We start from the raw sequence: 25,776 nt of genomic DNA, 5'->3' as shown, positions 1-25,776 counted from the left end.
AAATAAAATGCCAACATACTAAAAGAAGATAATAAAAGTTAACTGGAGTGTTACTTTTTTATGCAGAATACTGTTTTCCCTTTTACAACCATGAGCCTCTATTATATACATCTTAACATTAAAATAAGATGATCTTTCTCATGTCATGAGATATTCTTCTGTAGATTGCATTGTAACTGCATAATATGCCATTCTGCAGGTGTACCAAAAGTGCACTTTGCAGTTCCTAATTATGACTTCTAGAATTATTTTCAGTTTTTCAGTCTTATAAGCATCGCTGAAGTCAACAACCTGGTCCAGTCTTTGCACTCATCCTCTAATGATCTCTCCCAGGATAAAGTCTTAGAAGTCAAATGACCTGGCATGCATATATATATTTCTTAATTAGTAAACTTTATTTTTTAGACTAGTTTTAGGTTCAAGCAAGATTAAGCAGAAAGTACAGAAAGTTCCCATATACCCCTGTGCATGTAGGATCTTAAGGATTTCAGCATGTGTTGTCAAATTGCTTTTTAGGACTGTTGCACCATTTTCCATTCTTAACCTATATTTTCCCATATCTCCACAGCACTGGGTGTTATCATTCAAAAGAAATCATTGATAAGGTACATTTAAAGTAGAATACCTATGCCAGTCATTGTAAGGCTGATTTTTTTCCTTCTGAAATTCAAATTTATGTTATTCATCCCATTACTCTTTTCTATGGTTGGTGATGGCAGAGTTCCACCAATCTTCCTTCCTTTGCCAGTTTAACAAAAATTAGAAAAGTATTACTTGTACATAAAAATAAACACTTCCATAGAACAGAAAGATACACAGAGAAAAAAAGGGAGGGGGAAGTCTCCCTCTTCACTTAGCCAGCTTCCTCTTGAAAGCCACTTCTTCCTTACTTTAATGGTTTTTAGTGATTGTGGTAGTTACCTCCAAAATTATAAATAAGATTCCTACACACACATACGTATTTTTTCTTTATTTGTGTTTTTAGACAGTTAACTTTATAAGTAGCTTTGTATCATTAAACAGCAGATGTCTTTAAACGTTCCAGTGCTTATCTCATCTTGCTAAACTTGTGCTTCTTATTTGACCTCAGAAAACTTCCCATGCTGGCTTTTTTTTTTTTTTTTTTTTTAATTTTATGATAGTCACAGAGAGAGAGAGAGAGAGAGAGGCAGAGACACAGGCAGAGGGAGAAGCAAGCTCCATGCACCGGGAGCCCGACGTGGGATTCGATCCTGGGTCTCCAGAATCGCGCCCTGGGCCAAAGGCAGGCGCCAAACCGCTGCACCACCCAGGGATCCCCCCATGCTGGCTTTTAAGCTCAGGATTACATTTGACATATTTGCTAGGGTGATGGCACCCATCATTTGAGGTGTTTTGGCAAGACGGTTTTGGGATCCCTTGTGTTGGCTGAAATGGTAGTCAGTATTGATGCCTTCGCTATTGTCTCTTGAGTCCCCTCTGTAAAAAAGAAGTAGTTAGCACCCCTCCACTACACTCTACCTCCTGTTCTTCCCTCTAGCTTCCTACATTCAGATGAGATAGATGCTATTATTTTCTTCATTTTACAAATGAGATCTCAGAATTCAGAGAGATCAAGTGATTTGCCTGAGGTTACATAGCTCCTAAGTGGAGGAGGGAGCCAGGATTTTTTCCCAGATTTTTTACATCTGATTTCTTTCTCTTTTTTTTTCCTGAAGGTTTTATTTATTTGAGAGTTAGTGACAGAGCTCATGAGCAGGATGAGGGGCAGAGGGAGAAGCAGACTCCTGGCTGGGCAGGGAGCCCAATATGGGACTCGATCCTGGAACTCCAAGATTATGACTGGAGCTGAAGATAGATGCTTAACCAACTGATACACCCTGGCACCCCTCAAGTGCATCTGATTTCAATACCCAGGCTTATCCTGGTACCACATTAACATGTCCTCTCCACTCTGACTCTCAAGACTGTTACCTCCCCTGCCCTTCCTGTATCTGGCATTGCTGTCATTTTCCCTGCGAGTTTAGGAAAAGGTAGGTAGGTCTGTATTTTAATTTTGGCTGCAGGACTTACAACCTGTAAATTATTGAGTCACTATGCCCTTGAATATAAGCATTTACAAGATATTTTGCAGAAAAAAATGAGATAATCTTGTGTAAAAGGTCCCATGTAATGCAAACATCAGACATAATTATTTCAGAGCTCAATAAATATTTGCTGATCTAACAATGCAAACCAGCAATGTGGATTGTAGGCTTCTCTTCGCATAGATTTTTCAGAATAATCTTAGTTTGTCAATTACTTTTTCTTAAAGTGGCATTTTAAAAAATCTGTGGTTACTGTTTATTAAAGAGAAAAGCTCTCGTTTTTGTTTTTTGTTTTTTGGAGATATTTTTATGTAGACCCAGAGAAATTGAAGTCCACAAAATAGCAGGCTGGCTATTTAAAATGGCCCCAGTGCCTTGGCATCTTGTTGCTTTCCTCTGCTTGTGCTCCATATTCATGTCACTCGTTTCCACCTGTTGTTCCATTTGTAGTTAGGGAGTCAGTCCTGGGGCCAAAAAGGAAGTTGAGGGGTGAGGTTAGTCTGAAATGTACAGTCTGGCTTATCCTACCCTATCATAACAGTCTATACTCTTTCCTTCCCTCAGTAGATTATACCTTTGTGAGTAGAGGTATCACTTTGCATTTATGTTTATACCTTTAGGATTATGTGTATTAGGTTTCCAACAAATGTTTATAAATCAATAGATGTCAGCGGTGTTCTAGTACTTTCTGCATAAACTACAAGGTGGCTTGGAGTATCCATTGTCAACAACAAGCAATGTCAGTCAGTGCTGTTGCAGTTTTCCTACAGTGAGCATCCCAGAAATGGCCTCCACAGGTTCCACAGACCTCTTGAAATGATATGCATTTAAAGGTGTGCATTATCTAAAGAGCTGGATCTTTGTTTTCATCACCTTCTCAAAGGAATATGTGACCTAAAATGAGTTAGCAACACCACACAAATTGTGAAAAGCTTTTCAGTGGTGTGGAAGGGTAGATGAGTTAATTTATTTTTGTGCCCAAACACATACCAGTCTGTTCCTTGATCCCTTTTGATAGGTAAACCATATATACCTCTGATACGTTAGCACCTTAAGATGTAGATAAGATCAGCTTGACTCCTTGTTTACAGTCCTGTGGAAGTCTGAAGTTTCCCCCAAGATTCTGCAGATTCCTTGGGGGTGAAGGTGTTTTCTCAGTCATCTCCTCCTCCTCTCTTTCCTGTTTCTTAACCTGTCAGTTCAGAATTGAAACTCAGTCCTTTCTTGGTTTCCATCAATAACAAAGAATACACTCACAGAAAGCATTAGTCAGTATTGTTACCAGCTTTGCTGGTGATTTGGGAGCCCCAGACCCTGGACCTCTGTCATCTCCCTGGCTCCTTTCTCCTTCCCCTTCCTTTATTCCTTACAGATTTCCCTTGGAATTCAGTTATCCTTTCTTTATTGTGCAGAGCTACTTGGCAACCTTGAGCTTTTGTTATTTTTTGCATGACTGAACTCAGAAAGGTGACCAGTAGCTAAAAAGGCCTCCCATTTGACAGCCTTTCTCTTCAGAAGGCAGATGTGGATATAAATATTTTTTTTTCCTTTTGTATATATATTTTAACATCTTTTCAGATTTCTTGAATCCATCTGAATAATTCTGTAGGTCTATGTTCTTAATAAGAATCTCCCTGACTTACTTCACTGTGAATGTAGGCCTTTGCAGTGGGGTAGGACCTATAAGCCCACTGAAGATCTTGTTCTTAGATAGAACAAAAGTGGAAGGACATTTTTAGTTTGAGATCTACTAAACTGGCTTCCCTCACTGTCCCATAAACTAAGTTTCCTCCTCCACATTTCTTTAACTTTTTCTTCATACTCTTTTTTTGAAAAATAGCTATATATTTTTTTATGACTGTGACATCAGTATGAATTTTATAAAAATTAGAACAACATGGAAGTACACAATTTAGTTAATGAAATAAAACAAAACAAACAAACAAAAAAACACCCCTCCTGCCATAATCCTGCTGTCCAGAGATAGCCTCTGGTAACAATTTGGTATATTGTACATCATTTTAGAGATGTAAATGCATATAACAACAATAGTAAAAGACTGATTATAAGCCATGTGCTGTGCTTTGTCTCATTAAATCTTCACAGTGTCTCTGAGATGGGGCCCCTTGTTTACCAAAAAGTAAACTTGAGGCTTATAACTGATGACTTGCTAAACATATTTCCAATATTTGCTTCTATTGGTAACCTGCAGTAAGTAAACATGTATTTAACCATTGTTCTTGTCTGATTACCTCCACCTAACAAATTTCCAGAACTATAATGCTTGGTCAAAAACTATGCACATTGAAACTTCTGGTTTATTTTGAGGGAGGTAGTTAAGAGCATGGGCTTTGTGTTCATGCATAGCAGTGTTTATATTCCTACTGCCACTTGCTAGTCACTCACTAGACTTAAACTGTGCCTCAGTTTGCTCATCTGTAAAATGGGATAATAACAGAAACCTCTTGTGGCTTTGAGGATTAAATGAGATGATGAGTGAAGGCGAACAGTACACAGATAAATGAACAGGAAAAATAGCAGTGCTGTGCAGGCAATTTTAAGTAATGTGGGGCATCTGTCTTCAGCTCAGGTCATGATCTCGGGGTCCTGGGATTGAACTCTCTGTCGGGCTCTGTGCTCAGTGGCACAGAGTTTGCTTCTCTGTCTCCCTCTGACCCTTCCCCCACGTGGTGCTCTCTTTCTCTCTCAAATAATTTTTTTTTTAAGTGATGCGATAGGTAGATGGGTGGTTACCTGAGGTTGAGTGGGTTGGGGAAGTCCCCAAAAGGTGGCATTTCAGCTAAGGTCTGAATGATGAGGATATTCTTTCAATTCCTAGAAGTAGAGTCATGGGATCAAAATTGCATGCATTAAAGTCTTTGGTCATATATTGACCAACTGACCAGCAAAAAATTTCTCAAATAATTTACATTTCCTCCATATTTTAAACATACTTCATTCCTTCACCCTTACCACCACCCTTGTCTCTTGATTTTAAAAAGTGGAATTAATCTAAAGATTATCTTGGAGACCTTTCTGTTTGCCTTCTAAAGAGCTTCCCTAGCGGGGGGCAAAATAAGGAAACAAGTTAAGTCTCTTGGAGGAATCCCTTAGTTGTCCAGCATCACTCTCTATACTATAAACTTTTCTTCTCACTCAGTGCCCTTTCCTCTCTGCCAGTTCCTGCCTGCATCATGTGATAGGACTGGAAGCTGCCAGCACGTTAGCCAGTATACATGTTGATTAACAACCACGTTTCCCCTTTGGAATTAGCCAGTTCCTGGCTCAGGGGAGGTGGCTGATCAGCATTGCCTTTGCTATAAAAATCTAGGCAGCTTTTAGAGGTAGGCTGATTTTTCCAAACAAATGTGTTGGCAAGGGTGTAATAATAACCTTCTGTGAGTTAAAACCATACAGAAGGCTCTGCACATCTTTTTGTTCCCGTCAGACCCCTCTCCTGTGTGGCATGTGCCAGGGGCAGGGTCATTGGGAGCACTGTCCCTGCAGCTGCAGCTGCCACGGAAGCGGTGTGTAGGACCTCTTTTGTTTGTTTGTAGTGTGTATATGATTACATATTGTTGGTGGATCTGTTCTGTAACAGCCTTTTATCGTTCTAAACCGGTGTCGTAAGAAATATTCTTTTTGCAGGTCTCAAGTGGGGCTCAGCATCATTATGGTGATAAAATACCTGTTAAATTACAAAGCTCATTCAGATACTGTTTTAACTTTAGTGATTTTTTTTTATAGAATACACATATATTAGAATTTAATTTTTGATTCAAGGCCTAAAGAAAATGATATAATGTGGTTTAAGTTCATAAGCAAAAGGATTAAAAGTTGCTTGTTCTTAAAATGTGATTTCTTTTTATGAACTTGATCTTTTTAAACTCAGCAACTTAAATAAAACATCCTGAGGGCAACATGTGTGAGCGAAGGGGTCCGGGGGCGGCGTGGGGAGGGAATGTGTTTGATGAAATTGTCCAGGAGCAAAGCACCGCTCACTTGAAATCCAGAGATTTGTCATCCAAATATGTGCAGATTGCTGGTACTATAAATAGTTTGAACTCGAGTAAACAGCTTCTTCCCTCTAGCTGCTGCTTGGCCATTGTTCAGATGCCAGAACAGCCAGGGAGCAGCTTCTCTAGCCAAGCTCATGGCATTTGTGCCCAACTCTTAATCTCCTTCTTTGCCAGGCAGGGCCATCAGCTACCCAGGGTTTGAGATGACCAGAGGGCAGACATTCAGGCCCTTCAATTCCCCACTTTGGGCTCCCACCCTGACCCAGCCTGTCCTACGGCTTTATAAACTCACTCTGCTCTAGACTAGCACCAATCTGAGGTTCCTGGCAACTATAAAAAACCCTGGGGCCACATGGCCATTGACTTAAGTAGATTTAGGAGAACACAGACTTTTTTTTTCCAGGGCCGAAGCATGCATGGCTCATTCCTTTATTTTGGAGCCAAGAAGAGTGGCACTAGCTGTCAGAACTGCTGCGGGCTGCCTGTGCCAGCAGCTGATCTGCTTTATGCCAGGAAGACAGGCTGCTGACATTTTCAGAACCCCTTTGAGGGCTCAAGTAAAATGCTGACATTAGAGCAACTAAGGACATTCCATGGTTTATTACTATATTTCCTTTGGAAAAAATAAGTCTCTTTTTAAAATTCCTGCTTCAGCTGCATTCATTTACAGTGACTCTTATGTCATATGCCTCTGAGGAGGTTACGAATAACATTTTGTTTTTTGGGGGCAGATGGTAGGGTTGATACAAAAGTACTGAATTAAAGATCAGAAAACCTGGATACTCAGGCAAGTTACCTAACTTTCTGCCAAGTATAGATAATTCTGTCTCTCCTGCTTCATGGATTGGATGACAGGGTGGATATTAAAGTACTTTCTGGACTATCCCAAACTAGTAGAGTATAAAGGAGAGATAGGGTAGTGGAAGGAGTCTCAACGAGCCTGCCCTTCTACTCTGTAATCTCAAGCACATGGCTGATGTGTTTCTCAACCTTATCCTTACCATCTGTAAAATGGGAATATGATATTGGCCTCCAAGAGTGTTGTAAAGTTTAGAGATAACATATAAAGCACTGACAAGTGGTAGATAATTATTAAATCACAGTAATGATTATTATTACATTTAATGTGGAGATACTCTGGTTTATTCAGGGTTCTTGACCTGGAGAAACAGATTCAGTTTGTAGATGTCAAGATTAGCAAAAGGCCCAGCTAAAAGCTGATGGCAATAACTAATAAAAATAGATAACATTTTTTAAAAATCATAGTAATATATTAACATCATTTCTTTAAAAATCTGCCAGGTCCAGAAAGGCACCAGCTTCTTGCTTACCCCCTCACCTGAGGCAACATCTGCTTTTAGCCCTTCCGTGGTTTCCTCCATTTCTTTCTTTCTTTTTTTTCCCCCAGTAATCTCTACATCCAATGTGGGGCTTGAACTCACAACCCCAAGAGCAAGAGTGCATGTTGCACTAACCAAGCCAGCCAGACACACTCCTCGCACCTCCCATTTCTTTTAAAGTTAATTGTGTTGGATGCCTGGGTGGCTCAGTTGGTTAAGTGTCTGATTTAGGCTCAGGTCATGATCTCAGGGACCTGGGATTGAGCCCCATGTCAGGTTCTATACTCAGAGGGGGGTCTGCTTGTCCTGTCCCTTCCCCTGCTTTTGCTCTCTCTCTCTCAAATAAGTAAAATATTTTTTAAAAAATTAAATTAATTGTGTTTTGAGACACTTGGGTGGCTCAGTGGGTTAAGTGTCTGACGATTTTTGGGTCGGGTCATGATCTGGATGGTGGGATCGAGCTCTGCATCAGGCTCCGCACTCACCATTCTTTATCTCTCTCTCTCTCAAATAAATAATCTTTAAAAAATTGTTTTTTTCAAAATGGCACATTCTCATAGGTTTCCTTGATTCTTTTTAAGATCAAATACCATTATAAACTTGTACTGAAAAGAGCTGTCTCCTGCCCCCAGCCCTCTCCTTGGCCTCCTGCCCTGCTCCCAAAGGGATACCCTTTTGATCCTGCTGGCTGTTTGTTCTAATATTACTTCCATATATCCAAATAATATGCTTATTCAGCTATCTCTGTGAACATTCTTTATTATGGAAATTTTCAGACATATACAATATTAGGATAATAAATTGAGTTGTCATGTACCACTCATTACCCAGCTTCAAGAATCATGACCTTTTGTTTCATGTATGCCTGTAGCCACTTTTCCTCCTGCCATTGGATAATTTTGGAATAAATTTTAGACATCATGTCATTTCATCAATAGCTACTTCAGCATGTATCTCTAAGAGAACAAGGACTGCTTTTTTAAAAAACAACTACACTACCATTATTACACATAAAATAATCCCTTATTACTTGCAAAGATTGCTGATTAACAGATTCTAAGTATTTCTTTATTCAAATCAGATTCAAACAAGGACCACATACTACCATACTGCTTTTTATTTATCAATTTTATGTGTCACCTAATGACCCCCTAGGATGGTTCATGAGGCTTTAGCTTTTTTATATGCACCAGAGCCCCCTTCACACTTCTTTTCCTTTTTCTCCAGATATCACAGTTTTTTGCTTAAATCAGTATTCAGTGATTTATAGCATTATGGCATTATAAATATTGTTTACTGCTGAGCCAGTAACTTTTTGGTTGTTTTTCTTTTCTGTAGACTTTTCCTGGACTTAATAACAGCTTCTTCTTAAATATGGTCAGTTTTCCTTGTTGTTTCTTACTGCAGAGGCTTCCCACACTTTCCTGTGGACTCTCAGTACAGTTTCCGGCAGGCCTGTCAGGGGGCCCCACAGCTCTGGTTTCCTGGAGCCTCCTACCCTCCTGCTCTAGTCAGACTGGTGCCCTCTGGGTCTGTAAATCAGTTGGGGGTCTGGAGTTATCCTCCTCTTCATCCTTGGTGTTCCTTCCATCTCTTGTTAGATCCCTGCTTTCAAATCCTACTTTATAGTTTAAACCCTCATTTAGATTAAAGTATAAATATTTAAAGTATAGATTAAAGTATATTCTCCAGAAGAAAACAGTACCCAAGGGAGAAATAGTTCTAAGTCCTTGCATGTCTCAAAGATGTCTTTATTTTGCCTAGCTGAGGATAAATTCTGGGTTCCAAGTCATTATCCTTTAGAACTTTCCCCTTCAAAAGCATTGTTCCGTTGTCTTCAGGCAGCCAGTGTGGCTCGGAAGGAGTCTGATTCTTTTCTTTTGACACAGTTTGTATCTCTAGAAACATGTGGGATTTTTTTTTCCTTTTGAATTCTGAAAGGTTAGAAGACTACATGTAGGCATGATAGACTCTCCTCCTCAGCACTTGATACACTTTTCAGTTTAAAGATGTAACTTTAAACTCTGGGAAAGTTTCCTCATGGTTTCTTTTTTTTTTTTTTTCTTTTAAGATTTATTTATTTATTCATGAGAGACAGAGAGAGGAAGAGACAGGCAGAGGGAGAAGCAAGCTCCCTGAAGGGAGCCTGATGGGGGACTCAGTCCCAGGACCCAGGGATCAATGACCTGAGCCAAAGGCAGATGCTCAACCACTGAGCCACCCAATTGCCACCCCCCCACCTACCACCTCCACCCCCCCCTTTTTAAGACTTCATAGTTTCTTAGATGACTTCCTATTGTACATTATATTCTTTCTCTGGAATTCCTCTTTTTTTTTTAAGATTTTATTTATTCATGAGAGACACAGAGAGAGAGGCAGAGACACAGGCAGAGGGAGAAGCAGGCACCTTGCAGGGAGCCCAGTGTGGGACTCAGTCCCAGGACCCCAGGATCACGACCTGAGCCAAAGGCAGATGCTTAACTACTGAGTCACCCAGGTGCCTCTCTTTCTCTGGAATTCCTATTTCAGTCTGATGTTGAGCTTCCTGGATTATTGTTCTATATCAAAATTCCTTTTTATCCTATAAATATTTTTTTCCCTGTACTGTGTTTTGAAAGATTTTATTTTCCAGTTTTTCTACTGAACTGTTAATTTCAGTATTTATATTATTAATTTCCAAGAGCCTGGTTTTGTCAGCTTGTTTTGTGGACGTGGTATCTTCAGAATCTCTCTGATGACATAGAATTTTTTTTAAAGATTTTTATTTATTTATTTATATGAGAGAGAGAGAGGGAGAGAGAGACGCAGAGACACAGGCAGACGGAGAAGCACCATGCAGGGAGCCCGACATGGGACTCGATTCCAGGTCTCCAGGATCACACCCAGGGCTGAAGGCGGCGCTAAACCACTGAGCGACCCAGGCTGCCCGAATTTTTTTTTTAAGAGTTTTCACTTGTCAGAATTTTCTTTCCCATAAGCATCCATTTTCTCTTTATTTTAGTTTCTTTTTTCTTTTTCTTTTTTTTTTAGTTTCTGTCATGCTGTTGGTTTTCCTCAAATGTCCTGTGATACTTTTTCTTCCCCCTACTTGTAAACAGTAATAAAAACCTCCTTTTAGGAGATAGGCCCTTATTTCCTTTGGAATTGGTTGTCTCTTTGCCACCTAGGCCTCAGCCTTATGTGGAAAGCTGCTAGAAGCTCCATGTACCACACTGAACAGTACACTTTGATTTGGGGGTTAGACTAGCAGTTAGACTGGGGGTCCTTCAAAGGATAAGAATGCCCAGCCTCATACTAGAAGGGAAGTATCCTGTGAACCTACCCATTTTTTAGGTACTTTCTGGGATCAAGCTTCTCTTCTCCTGCCATCCCTCCACTGGGCTTAGTGGCTGCATCAACAGCTGTCCTAGGGGGCTAGGAGGTGGCCCCTCAGAACCGCAAACCCTGCAGAGAAAGCAGCCAAGTGTCCTCCAAAACCAGAAAAAAAAAAGTCAAACATTTCTTTTTCATCTTTTATGGTATTGACTTCTCTCCACCCCCAAATGACTTAAGTGTCTGATTTTAAAACGTTGTTGTTGTTTTTCTAAGTAGGCTCCACATATAATGCGGGACTTGAAGTAACCACCCTGGGATCAAGACGTGAGCTGAAATCAAGTCAGACAGTTAACCAGCTGAACCACGCAAGCACCCCAAAACATTGTTTTCAGTGTAGATACGGTTCTTTTTTGGGTCCATATGCCAGCAGGTTAACCGGTTACTTCTGGGTGGTAAGATTATGGAGGGATTTTCCTCCCTTCTTTCCTGTTCTTCTATATTTCCTTTTTTTTTTTTTTTACAATAAGCAATTATAATTGGAAAGAAAACAAAATCTGTACTTACAACTGTAAGTCTCAATCAGTATACTTCTCACTTACGTCTAGAAAAAAATGGGGATCTTCCAGCTGTGTGACAGTGAATGTGTGTTTGAAATGGCATGACAACTGAAATCTACCTTTGATACAGTGAAAAGCTAAGTGCATTTTGCAGTAGTTGTTTGGACTAGAAGGTCAGCTGTGGTGCCCAGAATTTATCATGTACTCCTTTCAACAGATACCAGTCAGTTGCCAGCTGAACAAGTTACATGACTGATCTATGTCTAGAATTTCCTCATTGGTCAGGTGGAGATAGTAATGCCTACCTCATAGGACTGTCATGGGGGTTAAATGAGAATTTATATAGAGTAATTAGAATATTATCTGGCATATGGTAAACGTCCGTTAGAAGTTTTCATTATTTATAGATTTCCTTATTTTAATCAGTGTCTCATATGTACAAAATGCTCGTAAATTAAACACAGCTTTTCCATAAGAAGCTCAAATTCTAGCAGCTGAATGAAGTCTGTTCAGAAATAAATATGTCTCATAGAGGAAAAAAGGTTAAGTTTCTTGAGAGAGGAACAGATAAAGTACTAAGGAAATTTAGAGAGAGAGAGACCCCTTCCAGGCTAAGGATGAGGGGTCAGAATTAAGGGCAGCTTTGTGGCAAAAGGGGTTATCTCTGAGCCCTTCAGACCAGCTGTGTGCTCAGAAGCAGCTGGAGTTTCCTTTATCCTCAGGTGGAGCTGATACTGCTGGCTGTGAAGAAGTCCAGCTTTCCTGGAGGGCAACTCTTTCAAGAGCAGTAGAGGAAGGGACTCAGAATACAGGCCTGGCTTCAGGCAGCCTGCTAGGAGCCCAGGCTCTATCACTCACTCCCATGAGCCTTGTGCAGGTTGGTCAGCCTCAGCAGCATTGGTCTCCGTAGCTTTAAGAGGAGGGCATAGTAAACCTCCTGCTCCTCATAGTTATAAGGATCATAGAAGGTGGTGTCTATAGAGTACTCAGCACAGAGCGTGACCCCAGTCCACAGAGTGTATCTGCCATTGTCAGAAGGCAGAATGACGTGCTGGTGTTGTCTGTTCTCTCCATGGATTCTGACATAGATGTACATTATTCAGTCAGCCATGCAAGTGTTACAAAATATACGTGGTCAAAGAAAACAACATCTTTGTTTTTATTTTAATTTTTTGTTTTATTTTTAAGATTTTATTTATTTATTTAGTTATTCATTTATTTTTTAAGATTGTATTTATTTTTTCATGAGAGACAGAGAGGCAGAGACAGAGGGAGAAGCAGGCTCCATGCAAGGAGCCCGATGTGGGGACTGGATTCTAGGACCCCCGGGATCACGACCTGAGCCAAAGGCAGATGTTCAACCACTGAACCACCCAGGTGCCCCAACATGTTTGTTTTTATGAATGGGCTCCTTACCTATTATTTTTGTTCAAATAACAAAACATGATTTCAAAGCATTGAGAGTGATTTTGGCAAACTGACCTGTCCAGGGCCCAGCTCATTTCCTGATGCCCACTTGAGCCTCTGGAGTAAAGGCTCGGCTAGACAATGGCCCCAGCCTCCACCTCCAGGCCTTCCAAGCTGAGTGTTGCTGCTGAGAACATGCCTGACAGTTCTCGGTGTCCTTATTCATTCTGACCTTCTAGAGAAATAATGGGTCCTTCTTCTGGTTTTCTGACATTCTTGACCTTACTCATTTACTGTTACATCAGTCTCAGGGTAGAGGATGGTGACACTGAGTCAGAATTAGAAAATAATTTCTTTACTTAGGATGTCGTAGCTTATTTTTTTTGCAAGTTTTTTTTTCCAAATATTTTTGAATCTGTATTATGTGCCAGGCACTTAATCCACACAAGAGCCTTGTAGAGTAAGTGCTATTATTGTTTGCACTTTACACAGAAGTTGATTTGCCCAAGACCATCCACTGCTAGAAGGTCCAGAGACAGGAAGGAAACCCAGGTCTCTCTGAGCTGCTAACTGCTGTTCTCTATGACTTAACAGGCTGGAGTTCTTTTCATTCCACCACAGCCCCACACCAACTTGTGGGAAAGCCTTCAGATTGGCAGACTCCCTCCTAACATATAGTCTGTTTGCTTGGTCCTTCATGATTACAGCAACAAAGATTTTGAGAATTAAAATTTTTGTCGGGGATCCCACCGCTCAGCGGTTTAGCGCCTGCCTTCAGCCCAGGGTGTGATCTTGGAGTCCGGGGATCGAGTCCCACGTCGGGCTCCCTGCATGGAGCCTGCTTCTCCCTCTGCCTGTGTCTCTGCTTCTCTCTATATATATCTCTCACGAATAAATAAATAAAATCTTTTAAAAAATAAATAAACAAAATAAAATTTTTATTAAGGCACAAACTCCCACAGCCTTACCCCCCATCTATAAATAGCTTCTTCTTTCCCAAGAGTTCCAATCCCAACTTCTCATCCAAGTAGGTTTAAGACAAATCAGATCTGCCCTTTGGAGGGAGGAGCGACTAATGCCCAGACTTCCTGCAAGTCATATGGTGTTTTGGTAGCAATACAAGTAAGTACCCCCTCTTACCTAGTGGCCTCTAGTGTTTCCTTTAGGCAATAAATTGACTACCTCAGTTGTCCACTGACCTGGCTGAACCCACCCCTTCCCCATTTGTTTGAATAAGTTTAGCTCATGTTCTAAGTAGAAATGATCCCAATTAGAAATAAGGGCCATGCTCAGAGAAGTAACCATTTTGAGAAGTATCATTGGCATGTGTGTGGCACGTGTGCTGGCCTAAGTAGGAGTTAAAGACTCAGTTTCTAGGTCTGGGCCTTTAATCTTGAGCTTTGTTACCTTGGGCATATTACTTGACTTCTCTGTGTTTCATTTTCCTATCCAGGGAAAGCAGATTAAATAATTGAGCCCCTGGGTACTAATTCTCCTAAAACAAAAATCAGATGAGATTATATATGAAAACAAAGCTACCATCTATCAACACTTAGTATGTGCAGATACGTTCAGTTCCCTTGCATGTTTTCTTCAATTCTTACAGTCCTAAAAGGGAGCTCCTATTACCCTATTTTATAGTTTAAAAAAAATTCAGAGAAGTTAAGTCAAACAGGACTCAGATCCATATCTCTGGTTCCCAAATTGATGCCTATAAGAAATATACATGTAACACTGCTTCCCTCTGTACAAGAAGTACAGAGGTTTCTGTTTGTCTTCCCCTGGAAGCCTGTACTACAAATGCAAGAGATTATTATGGTCTCTTCTAATCATTGCTGTTCCATGTTAATCCCTAAGGACAGTTCTCATGCTCCTTTATCTTATCTGGTAGTTTATGCTGCCTCTTTCCATGTCTCCCAGGGCTTGTGCAGTGAATTCTCTGGGGTTTTCTCCCAGAGAAATAGTTCAGCTCCACCGCAAAGGGGGTCGAGGAGCCAGGCCAAACCTGGCATCGTGGGCATTGGCCTCTGACCTGTCACAGTTCTTCCCTCCCTCAAGCATGTAGTCAGCCAGCTTGTAAAATTTTTTATGTTGCATTTGTTGGTAAGCTCCTTAGTCACTGAATTTCAGAAGTGGGAGACCCCAAAACCATCATTTTATAGATGGGGAAACTGAGGTCCAGGGAGAGAGGTGACTTGCTTGAGGTCATTCATTCAGTTAGGAGTGCACTTGAGACCAGAACCCGAGTTCTCCAGGCAATAGACCAGCGCTCCTTCTGAGCCTTGCACTTGGATATGTGTCATCTCCCCTATGTGAGGGACAAACCTAACACTGTGCCCAGCATGCACCTAGGAAACTTGGTGGAGAAATTGAACAACTTGGAAAATTGAGCAGAAGGAAATGAGGGTGAGGTGGAGTGGGGATGCAGATCTCCACCCTAATGAGGGTATTACACACCAAAGAAGTGAATTAAAACCCAGCAAAGCAAACTAGATCGCCCTCTGTCAGCAGTGACTACAAGGCAAAGGGACTTAGGCCAGGAGCCCTGGCCCAGTGAGTGGATAGGAAGCCTTTTGTCACTAAGGCTGCGCTGTTGAAAATTGAAGGAAGGATGTTAGGCAAATGTGACGGCCTGGGATGCAGTTACAGCCCCCTGGCTCATTGTCCAGAGGAAATGGATCTCCCCCGTTGACAGAGAGGTGGAAACTGAGCAAGGGAGTTGAGTGGTTGACATCATCAGGCTGAGCATTGGGTTACAACAAATGGGGACTTACTTGGCTGGAGACGTGGGAAACACCCACTAAAACCTCGAAGTGCATTTCATTTAGAGACGCGGAGAGACAGGGAGAGTGAGAGAGGGAAGAAAGAATCCAGACTGCACTGCCCTGCTGGCTTGGCCTGCTAATCTCTAACCCTTAAAAGGGGAGGCTTTTTGAATCCTGGTTTCTTAAATTCTCCCTTCGCTTGTGACTGAGGATCCCTGGACTTTGGAGAAACTCTTTGGTCTTGTAAGTAGAACTTTATTCTCCACCGCCACCTCCACCCCCAGGGAGAGTAGGGCTTGGAGGCAGAGCTCTCTGGAGAGCTTGGCTTGCTTTACAGCCTGTTGGTCACAAAGTGTCTATTTTTATATTATGATATATTATTGCTCTGAAAATTATGGCTTTGTCTGAAATTGCCTGGGGCAAGAGTCTGAACTCAAGTTTCACAGATGGGCTCCATTCAATCGCTGTTTGACTTTTTTTACCCAGAGAACGCTGACAGATTGGCTAAAGCTTTAAAAGCAGCTCCTTGCATCAAGATAGGTGAAGAATTAAGTCCTTCCTTAGACACTGGGATTTGTAAAACTTTTAGTTTTTTCTCTGATTACGAAGGTGCTACAAACAATTTTAAACGCTCTAGAGAAAAATGTCTCTGGAAGTGACAATTCCTGTAATCTTCCCCTCCCAAATACAAGATTGGTATTCTAAATGTAAGATACAGGAGTGATCGGGGTTCTGAAGTTAACTTATCACATGAGCTCCACTGCCACAGCAGCTGCGCGGACTCCCAAGATGGAAAGAAGTGTTGGAAGGCTTTAACTTTGGCTTTGTGGTCTTTTTATTGCTTCCTTTTTAAAATTTGCCATTGATGTCTAGAAAGTAAACAGAACAAACGTGAGTAAGCACTTCAGCATTTTATTTTTTGGGGTCTGTGTTCAGGATTTTCAACCAGGTGAGCCATTCTATGCAGAGGCCTTGTTGCTCCAGGCCCCTCACCGGTGGGCGCCGGAGCTGACCACCTGAGCTGACAGTTTTCTGGTGGTTGGAGGTACATGTCCTGCAGCTGCTGCGAGCGACCCACCTCCCCTGCTAGCTGGTAGAGATAGTTGGGAAATCACGGTTAAAGGGGAAAGCCTTTAGCTTTAAGAACCAAGGGGCCACCCACACAGGCTTTGTAGCCCTGAGCAAGTGTTCTACACTCCCTGGGCCCTGGTTTCCTCTTTTCTACCTAAATGAGGGGACAAAACTAGATGATAGCTATATTTTGGAATTCAGCTTGAAATGAATCATCCATATCTCTTGCTTTGAGGAGAATCTTTAGGGTTTGAGGAGCAAACTACCCTTTGTTTTCAGTATGCCAGAGTGGGTAAAAACTAGCAGCTATAAAGACAATTAAAAGAGGACATAAAACAGGCAACAGTAAGTTACTTTCTGAGTTTTTGTAGTTTTGTAAGTTTGTTGTTCCTGAAGAAAGAAAATCTCAGTGTGATGTGTGTGCATGTGTGCACTCTCACACACAATAGGGAGGGAGGAGAAATAACAACACTATTGAGTGTCTCTTAGGTGCTCCCTTTGCATAACCTGAGGTGGTCAGTGTCGTCATTCCCTAACTCCACTGATTGAGGATTAACCTCCAGGGTATGTTCTCAGATTATCCCGAACACCTTCCTTGTGTTCACCTGAACCGTGCTTACATAGTTACGGCAGGACTTCCTTCCATTCACCCCATTCATCCTCTCTCCTAACCGCATGTTCGCTCTCCTGAGTCTGTCTCTTCCATTACCATAATCCTGTTACCTGGTAGAAAGCCTGGCACACAGGTCCAGAGGAGGCCTAGCATATTCCATCTTATGGAGAGCCCGCCATCCTAGTCCCTGGCCTGGCTAAAAGGAGGGAGAAAAGGAAGGAAAATCTCTCTGCTGCTCTTCCACCGAGACATGGCCTCTGCTGCTTCGGACAGCATGGCTGGAGCCAAAGGGCAAAGAAAAGCCAGTGATGTTGTCAAATCTTGGATTTTTAAGTTGCCAGGGTTCTAGATCTTGGCAGTTTAAGGGACTTTTATCTTTAAGGCTATTAGAGGCTCCAGCCCTCAGGAAGATACAGTATTTAAAAACTGCTTGAATTGGGGTGCCTAAGTGACTCAGTCGGTTAAGTGTCTGCTTTCAGCCCAGGTCATGATCCTAGAGTCCCGAGATCAGGCCCAACGTTGGACTCCCTGCTCAGCCAGGAGTTTGCTTCTCTCTCTGTCCCTTACCCCTCTCATGCTCTCTCTCTCCCTCTCTCATAAATAAAATCTTTTAAAAATAATTTTTAAAAACTGCTTGAATTAAGATCATAGTTACTAGGAGGGTTCTCAAAGCCCCTTTGCATATCTGAGAGTTTTGGTCTTCACCAGCATCTCAACTCTTTGAAAGTGGACCATTGTTGCCATGGAATCACCCATGGTCATGGGCAGTGGGCTTCCACCTCTGCCTCCGCCTCCGCCTCCGCCTCTCCCTCTGCCTCTGTCTCTGCCTCAGCCCCAGCCCAGCTACTCAAGATTTCTACACTTTGGCTAATTAAAAAAATGATCCCAGGGGTACCTGGTTGGCTCAGTTGGTTAAATATCCGACCCTTGATTTCAACTCAGGTCTTATTTTTTTTATTTTGTTTTTATTTATTTTTAATTTTTTTGGAGATTTTATTTATTCATGAGAGACACAGAGAGGGGCAGAGACACAGGCAGAGGGAGAAGCAGGCTCCCTGAGGGGAGCCCAATGCAGGACTTGATCCCAGGATCCCGAGTTCATGACCTGAGCCAAAGGCAGATGTTCAACCACTGAGCCACCAGGGTGTCCCTTTATTGCTTTTTTAAAATATTTTATTTTTATCTATTTGAGAGAGAGTGCATGAGCAGGTGGAGGGGCAGAGAGAAAGGGAGAAGCAGACTGCCTGCTGAGCTGGGAGCCCAACATGGGCCTCTCCCCCAGGACCCTAGAATCATGACCTGAGCTGAAGGCAGACTCTTGACTGACTGAACCACCCACGTGCCCCTCGGCTCAGGTCTTGATCTCAGGGTCATGAGTTCAAGCCCTGTGTTGGGTTCCACACTATGCATGGCACCTACTTAAAAAAAAGGGTGGTCCCTCTTCCAAAGATGGTGGTGAGGAGTTGATACTCTGGAATGACAGTACCTGCCTTTGATTTTTATTTTTGTATGAGTTTGAATGTCTTTAGCAGGTGTGTTCTCCAGTTCATTACTGTATATGCCATTTGCTTGCCGGTCTGTCACCATCTCTAGTCTCTCCCCTGCCCCTTGGCCCCTATGGGCATTTACGTTTGCGCCCCTAGGCTGGTGGATGTCTGTAGTCCCTGTCACTCAGACTATATAGAGTTCAGTGAGAAGTTGGGGAGAGTAGCAGTAAAAGCTCTGCCCTCACCACCTCCTAGGGGAGACATCTGGAACAGATTACCTTGTAGAGCCTGTTTCTCTAAGTAAGGGGTTGCAGTTATACCTACCTCCACGGGTACCACGAGGATGAAACAAAGCCCATAGCACATTAGTTGACACAAAAATACATGCTTGGATTAGCTACTTTATGGTTTCCAGAAGGAGAATGTTAGCCAGTGTATACAGGCCCTGGTCCCCTTGGTCGTAGGATGACATTTATATGAGGGACATGAGGTCATCTCTGAACTGATAACTGTCGAAATCCCTTGGAGCTGCTGTGCTGGCTCTTTCAGCCAAGCCTTAGCACTGTTTCCTATCACTCAGTCAGGTGCTAAGACCAAAAACAAAAGTGGATGCTTTTCTGCTGGGACCAGAAGATGCTGGCCCAGCCACTTAAGGAAGAAACTGGTGGCAGGTGTTATTTTCTGTGTGACAAGAAGCTGAGTTCACCCAATTAACTCTGCTGAGTGTTTTCACAAGGTGCCAGAAGTGATTCCTAAGTGGAGAGAGATGTGGAAAATCTAAAGTTCTTGGAAACAAATCATTAATCACAACTCAAGGCTGAGCTCACTACCTCCTGGAAATCTCTCAGAAATGCCTTGTGAAAACTGTGAGCACTACTCCTTCAAAGAGTGGTTCCTTTGGAAGCTGCAAGTCAGCTGCAATGCTGAATGATTCTGAACTGCAGATGAAAATGCATTCGCTCTTACTTGAGGAGGCCAGCATTTCCTAACTTTATTTTAAAGAAGTCTCTTTAATCTTCCAAGAAATTATTATTCTTCAACTTGGCTTTTCCAAAATGAATAATGACCTTCAGGACACTATAGAAATAAAGTATTGGTAGCTGATGTGTTCTTATCATGTCCCAGGGACCTAGGTCAGTCATTATGTTTAGTACGTTATAAATGTTGTCTCTGCCTTTCAGTAAATTACACTGAAGACAGACTAATACTGAGCACAAGGGTGGAGGAACAGGGCCATGAGGAGACAGCCTGTGGCCTTGTGAAGTTCTTGGTGCATCAGGAAAGACAGGACGGTGAATGTAAATGAACAGTTGCAGTGGATTGGCTTCTAGTGGGTGGGGGTCCTGGTCTTGAGCTGGTTGTTTATTCCCACACTTCCCCTCCATTTCCTGATTCTCAGAGCTTTGCCAGCGTTTGCATTAGGGAGAAACGAGAGCTGCTCCCTGCTAAAGCTTTCATTCCTGGCACCTTCCCATCCAAGGCTTCAGATGAAAGGCAGGAACTCTCCCTCACTCATTGCAGGGGCTCCACCGTGGAGGACTCTGAATCTGCAATCCTAGGTTTAGTAAGGAGACATAAGGATGGGTAATTCTTCAGTCTAAGATCACTACTGGATTTTCTGTTGGCTTGTTTTTATGACATTTATTATGGTGGAGTTTTTTTTCCAGATTACAAAATTAGAACATGTTCATGGAAGGAAAGCTAGACAGTAGAGAAAAACACTTAAATCATCACCCAGTGGTTTCACATCTCCAATTTTTTAATAAGGCATGTCTAGGTCAGAGGTGAACTTTGTTGGATCTCTTACACACATTCCACTTGGGTATCAGAAAGTTTCTGCCAGTGTAAGAAAGTCCCATTTAGCAGTACATACTTGTCCCGTCCTCCACTCCTCTATCTTCTCACCCATATACTACCACTGCTTTTCAGGCTTCACTTCTGATTCTCTGGGCAGAGTCTTCGCCTGTCTCAGAAGTGCTCATGCCTTATGCTGCAGTCCCCCAGGTAGGAGAAATCATTGTCTATAGTTGGTGAGAGGCTAGAGCCTTCCTTTGTACTTTCCTGTGCGTGTACAAGAATCCATCCACTGTGCAGAAGAACCCTTGTGTTTAGGCATTATGCAAGGCGCTATGGGGAATACCAAGATAAATAAGACTTCTAAGTAGCTTGTAGTCTGATAGGGGAAAAAAGACTCAGATAACTCTCACACATGTCATTATGTGCCCCAAGAGAGGGACAGTGCCATGGAAAGCTTGAGAAAGAGGAACAGTTCATACAGTTTTCATGTTTTCAGATAATACTCATTGAGCCCCTAATTATCTACCAGGCACTAGGCAAGGTGATAGGTAGACAGTATTTCATAAAACAGGCATGATCCTTCTGCACATGGTCCTTCACAGCCACAGATGAATGGTGGTGTTATAAAGTGAATACACAGGAATGTGGTCAGGGCAGGCTTGCTTGAAGAGGCAGTGGTTAAACTGAGGTGAGGTGTCCATTAGGCCAAGAGCTAAGGCAGGAGGTGGGGAAGTAGGGCGTTGTGGGAAGGTATAATCCAGATAGGGACAGTTACATGTGTGCAAGAGCCCATGGCAGGAAAGCATATGCAATATCAGAGAGAATAAAGGGAAGCCAGTGTGACCAAAGCATAGAGGAAAAGGAAACTGAGAAAGAGGTGGAGATTAGGGTTCAGAGAATTAGTCAGGGGCTGCCTGATGATGATGATGATGGTGGTGGTGGTGGTAGTGATGAGTCAGTAAGGCCTTTGTGGGTGGTGGTTGCTGTGTGGGGGATGGGTTGAAGGGAAGTCACAGTAGTCATGGGGAGTGAGGATTGGCATTGGGTAGGACCATTGGGAGCCAGGGGTGGGTGGGATGGATGGAAGAGGTAGATGGATTTGAAACTATTAAAGGTAGAAATTTAGTGGCTTCTAGTCTGTGCCAGACCCAGGGCTAGACCCTGAGGGCATAGAGATGAAAGAGATACATCCTCTGTCCCCTGGGCTTTAGAGGTCTAATGGCATTGAAGGTTGGGTACAATGTGGGTGGGCAGACACAGGAATATGGGATTTCCTTTCTATATTTAGCAGCTCTATTCCAGTATATGAACAAAGTTTCTCTCTGAGGTGGCGTAGGATATAATCCAAGACTATAATTTTTTTCCTAAGGTACAGGAAAAACTGTTAGTCCCAAGAGCCTGCTTTTATTCATCGGCTTATCTGTAATTCCCCCTTCTCCCTGTGATTTCATTCCTCAGCTCCCTACTGGACTTGGATTTGGAGACTCAAATTTGGGTTGCAGCTCTGTTTCCAACTTTCCATGTGACTTAGAAAGATTCTTAACTTCTCTGAGTCATTTTCACCTGTAAGTGGGAATGATACTCATCTGATACCCGGTCATTGTGAAGGTGAAATGAGAAAGGTACTTTAAAGTGCTCTGTAAACAATAAAGTGTTGTAGAAATGTGAGGTATCATTATTATTTCAAGGTAAAATTTATTGTCAGTGAAATAAAATAACAGTTAAAAACAAAGCACTTCACCAGGGAAGGCCAGAATGTACCTTGCACGTAACTGAAATGCAGATTCGGTGTAGTCGCTGTTCTTCAGGAGCTTGTTGGGAACACTGTTCCTCATCTCTTCTATTTCATCTGCTGGGATAAACCCTTTCCTCTCCTCCTTCCATCAGAATGGTTTGCAAAGCCATTTCACTTCTTTGGATTCCAGAACCCATTTGATGTAGAAGCCAAAGCATCTGCTTGGAGACCAAGAGAGCCTGTGAGCAGAGATGAGGGATTTACAGGGCTTTGGTTCCCAGCAGCCAGTTCACTCCCAGGAGTGTATTTAATTGGTTTGAGGGAGGAAAGCAGTCAAGGGCACTGAGCCATGGAAAACAGTCAACAGCACAGAACAAGCCGACACACCACCTAAACAGGGCAATTTCAAGCCAAAGGTTTAGGCTTTCTTTTGGGGTTTAATAGGGAAAATACTATTTTTTCTTAGAAAATATTTTGCCCCTTCTTAAATAAAAAGCATAAATGCTTAGGAATTAAAATACCTTTTTTCCCCCTCTATGAAGCTTTTTTTTTTTAATTGTTTTCCAGCTATTAAGATGTTCTATTTCGGACAGAAAAGAAAGTTAACTAGCCCATGTAAAGATAATACACGTAGTGTATAACATGCTTATCAGCGTTTTTCTCTGCTCTCATATGCTTGTCATTGTTTTTATTTTCATTAATTTTCCCAAAAATAATACATGTGCTCCTTGTAACTAAAGAATTTGAAGATGTTATAAAGAAAAAGTTATAGTTTCTCCCTTCCCCCTGCTTCCCATTTCTGTCCTTCTGAAATGAGTTTGGTGCATATCCTTTCACACCTTTCTCCTGTCTTCTGTTGAAATGGATGTAGGGTTGGGTAGATGTGTGGTTATTTGTTTTGTCAGAAGTGGGATCATACTTTTATTTTGAACTTTATTTTTCCCACTAAACAATACGACTTGGGTAGGTATAAATCTAATGCATCCTTTAAGTAGCTTCAGGGCTTTTAGACCTAGAGGTCCACAATATATTCAGCATTTCTCCTTTGATAGATTTTCAATCTGTTATGTTTTGTTTTCACTAGAAATATTGTTGCGTTAAATATCTTTGTATACATATCCTTCTCTGCTGGTGCTTTTATTTTAATTGAAGTATAGCTGACACATAATGTTACATTAGTTTCAGATGTGTGACATAGTGATTAGACAAGTCATAGGTGATGCTGTGTCACTATAGCCATAGCCGCCATCTGTCACCATACAACACTATTATAATACCATTGACTATATTGGCGCTTTTATCTCTATAGGTTACATTTTCAAAAACAATACCGTAATTTAATAATGTACATGTTGTATATGTATTTGACATTTTAATAGAGTATCATCCAACTTTATAAAGAGTTTAGTAAATTACATCCTTCCCAGAAATATGAGTACTTCCATTTCCCTACATCCTTGCCAATATTATTATTTTTTTCATCCTTGCCAATATTAGATATTCTTTCCTTTTTTTCCCTCCTACCATCTGTCCCTCCGTTCCCCCTTCCCCTCCTCCCTCCATCCCTTCCTCTGTCTGTACTGTTTTTTTCTGTGACCAAGCTGATGTCAGAAAATGGTGTCTTGCCTTGTATTTTCTTTACTATTAGATTGAACATTGTTTCATGTTAGTTGTACATTTTATTTTCCTCTTCTGTACATTTCCTTCACCTTTTTTCCTTAGGAATTGTTTACTTTTTTCTCAAGTTACAGGAATTCTCTTTATATTTATGTATTAAGGATTCTATATGTATTGCAAATATTTTTTCTAATCTATTATTTGTTTACGAAACTTTTTCTATTTTTTTTCTTCACAGTGTCTGGATTTTTTTGCCTTGTTTAGTAATAATTTCCCCACCTCAGAGTTATATAAGTATTTTTCCTAAACGTTCTTCCAATTCTTTTATGGTTTTAATTATTTAATCCTGAACCTTAATCCCTTTGGAATTATGTTTAACGTAGCAAAGAGGTAGTGGTGAAGCTTTGTTCAAGATATGTCAGCACTATTTCTTAAATAAGCCGTCTTTTCTGTTTTGCATTGAAATTCCATCTTTGTGATAAATAAGTTCCTTTCTTGTATCCATTTCTGAACTTGCTGCTTTAGTCCACAGACCTATTTGTGTATCCCTGCGTTACAACCATATCTTTTTCTTCAGTCTTTATAAAGTAAATTTTTATTATCTCTTAAGACAGATCGTCTGTTTACATTTAAAAAATAATTTCCTTTCTTATTTCTTGGCTAAATTTTGGGGAATTTATTATTCCATATGAACTTTAAAGTAATTTTACTTTAAAACCCCCCAAAAACTTTATATTCTTATTAAAGTTTAATTAAAACTAAGTAGTAATTTGGAGATGATTAATGTTTTTGGATAATTAGACCTCTCTACCCAGGAACATGCTAATGGCTTTGAAACTTAAATGTTCTATTTCTATGTTTTGTCATTTTTACCTTAAAAGTTTTTAATATGCATCATGGATATATTGTCTCAGTTAAACAGTATTTCTGTTTGTCCTGAAGTTTTTGTTCTGATCTCTCTTCCATCCTTGATGCTCTTATTGTCAAATATGTTATCATCAAATTTGTGTTTATGTCCCCACTTAGCTTTATTTCACTCAGTGTTTTAGATTTACCAACACGCTGTACTTACTAATTTTGCTCACTGTTGATTCCAAAAATCTCACTTTCTGTGTTTGGTTTCCCTTCTGTTGGAGAACATTCTTGGAGTCTGAAGGGCAAACTTGCTCAGTCTTTGTCTGAAAATGCCTTTTGCACTCACTCTTGATATTTTAGAATTCTAGATAGGCAGCATGTATGATGATTGTGAAAGTTATGTGTGCCTCTTACAAAGTTTTTAACCAAAACAAAAATTATTCATGGAAAAAGTAAAAGTCTTTCACTCCTTTTCCCATAGTTCTGAGTCCCAGAGAGACTGTTTATGGTTTGCTGCTGTGTAGATATAAAAAACTGTGTATGTATACAAATGTTGTAGTTTTCTAAGCATAAACAATCATGTTCATATTTTTATTAAATATGATGACATATACAGTTTGTAGTACTTTTTTAATAGAGCATGTACATTTTTCCTTGTCAGTACAACGAAATCTATCTCATTCTTTGTAATGGCCGCCTACTTTCTTGCTGTATTAATACACTGTAACTTAATTCTTCCTCTTAACATTTAACTTGTTTCCTATTTTCTTTGCTGTTACACAGTATATGTTATTGAGCATCCTTTTACTTGTGGGAACATACCAATAGCATAAACTCCTAGATATTTGACCCAAAGGATGTGTACTTTTAACATGTTACTAGATGTTAACTAGTAGTAGCTTAACTTGTCTTCCCAAAAGATTGTTTTAGTTTATAGCCATAGAGTGTGTCTGGCTCTAATTTTTGTTTTTCTTCTGGTCCCTTAGAATTTCCACACTGATTAGTCAACAGTGGAAAATCTGAAGAGATGCAAGTAGGAAAAAGAAACTAAACCAGGTGGGTAGTCACAGTGCTCATACCACTATACTGTAGTATCCCAAATGTTTGTCTAAATACCTTTATTTCTATTTGA

At 41.0% G+C, this 25,776-nt stretch overlaps 1 protein-coding gene across 7 annotated transcripts in view; it reads left to right on the top strand.

Moving 5' to 3' along the window:
• PKIG (cAMP-dependent protein kinase inhibitor gamma) overlaps window positions 1-25,776 on the top strand; it is a 94,952-nt gene that overhangs the window by 44,886 nt on the left and 24,290 nt on the right. For 3 of the 7 annotated variants that reach the window (XM_055300887.1, XM_055300860.1, XM_055300898.1), the window contains exon 2: window positions 25,631-25,700. The exons of 1 other annotated variant lie outside the window; for it this stretch is intronic. The gene's annotated coding sequence lies outside the window, so the exon portion shown is untranslated. Of the gene's footprint in view, window positions 1-15,536; window positions 15,713-21,895; window positions 22,060-25,630; window positions 25,701-25,776 lie in introns of those variants that run through there. 3 more of the 7 variants (XM_055300870.1, XM_055300877.1, XM_055300851.1) reach the window with 3 other exon arrangements.

Source organism: Nyctereutes procyonoides, unplaced genomic scaffold (genome assembly GCF_905146905.1).
Source record: "Nyctereutes procyonoides isolate TBG_1078 unplaced genomic scaffold, NYPRO_anot_genome, whole genome shotgun sequence".
NCBI lineage: Eukaryota > Metazoa > Chordata > Mammalia > Carnivora > Canidae > Nyctereutes > Nyctereutes procyonoides.
This window is presented reverse-complemented; position numbering and strand designations above follow the sequence as displayed.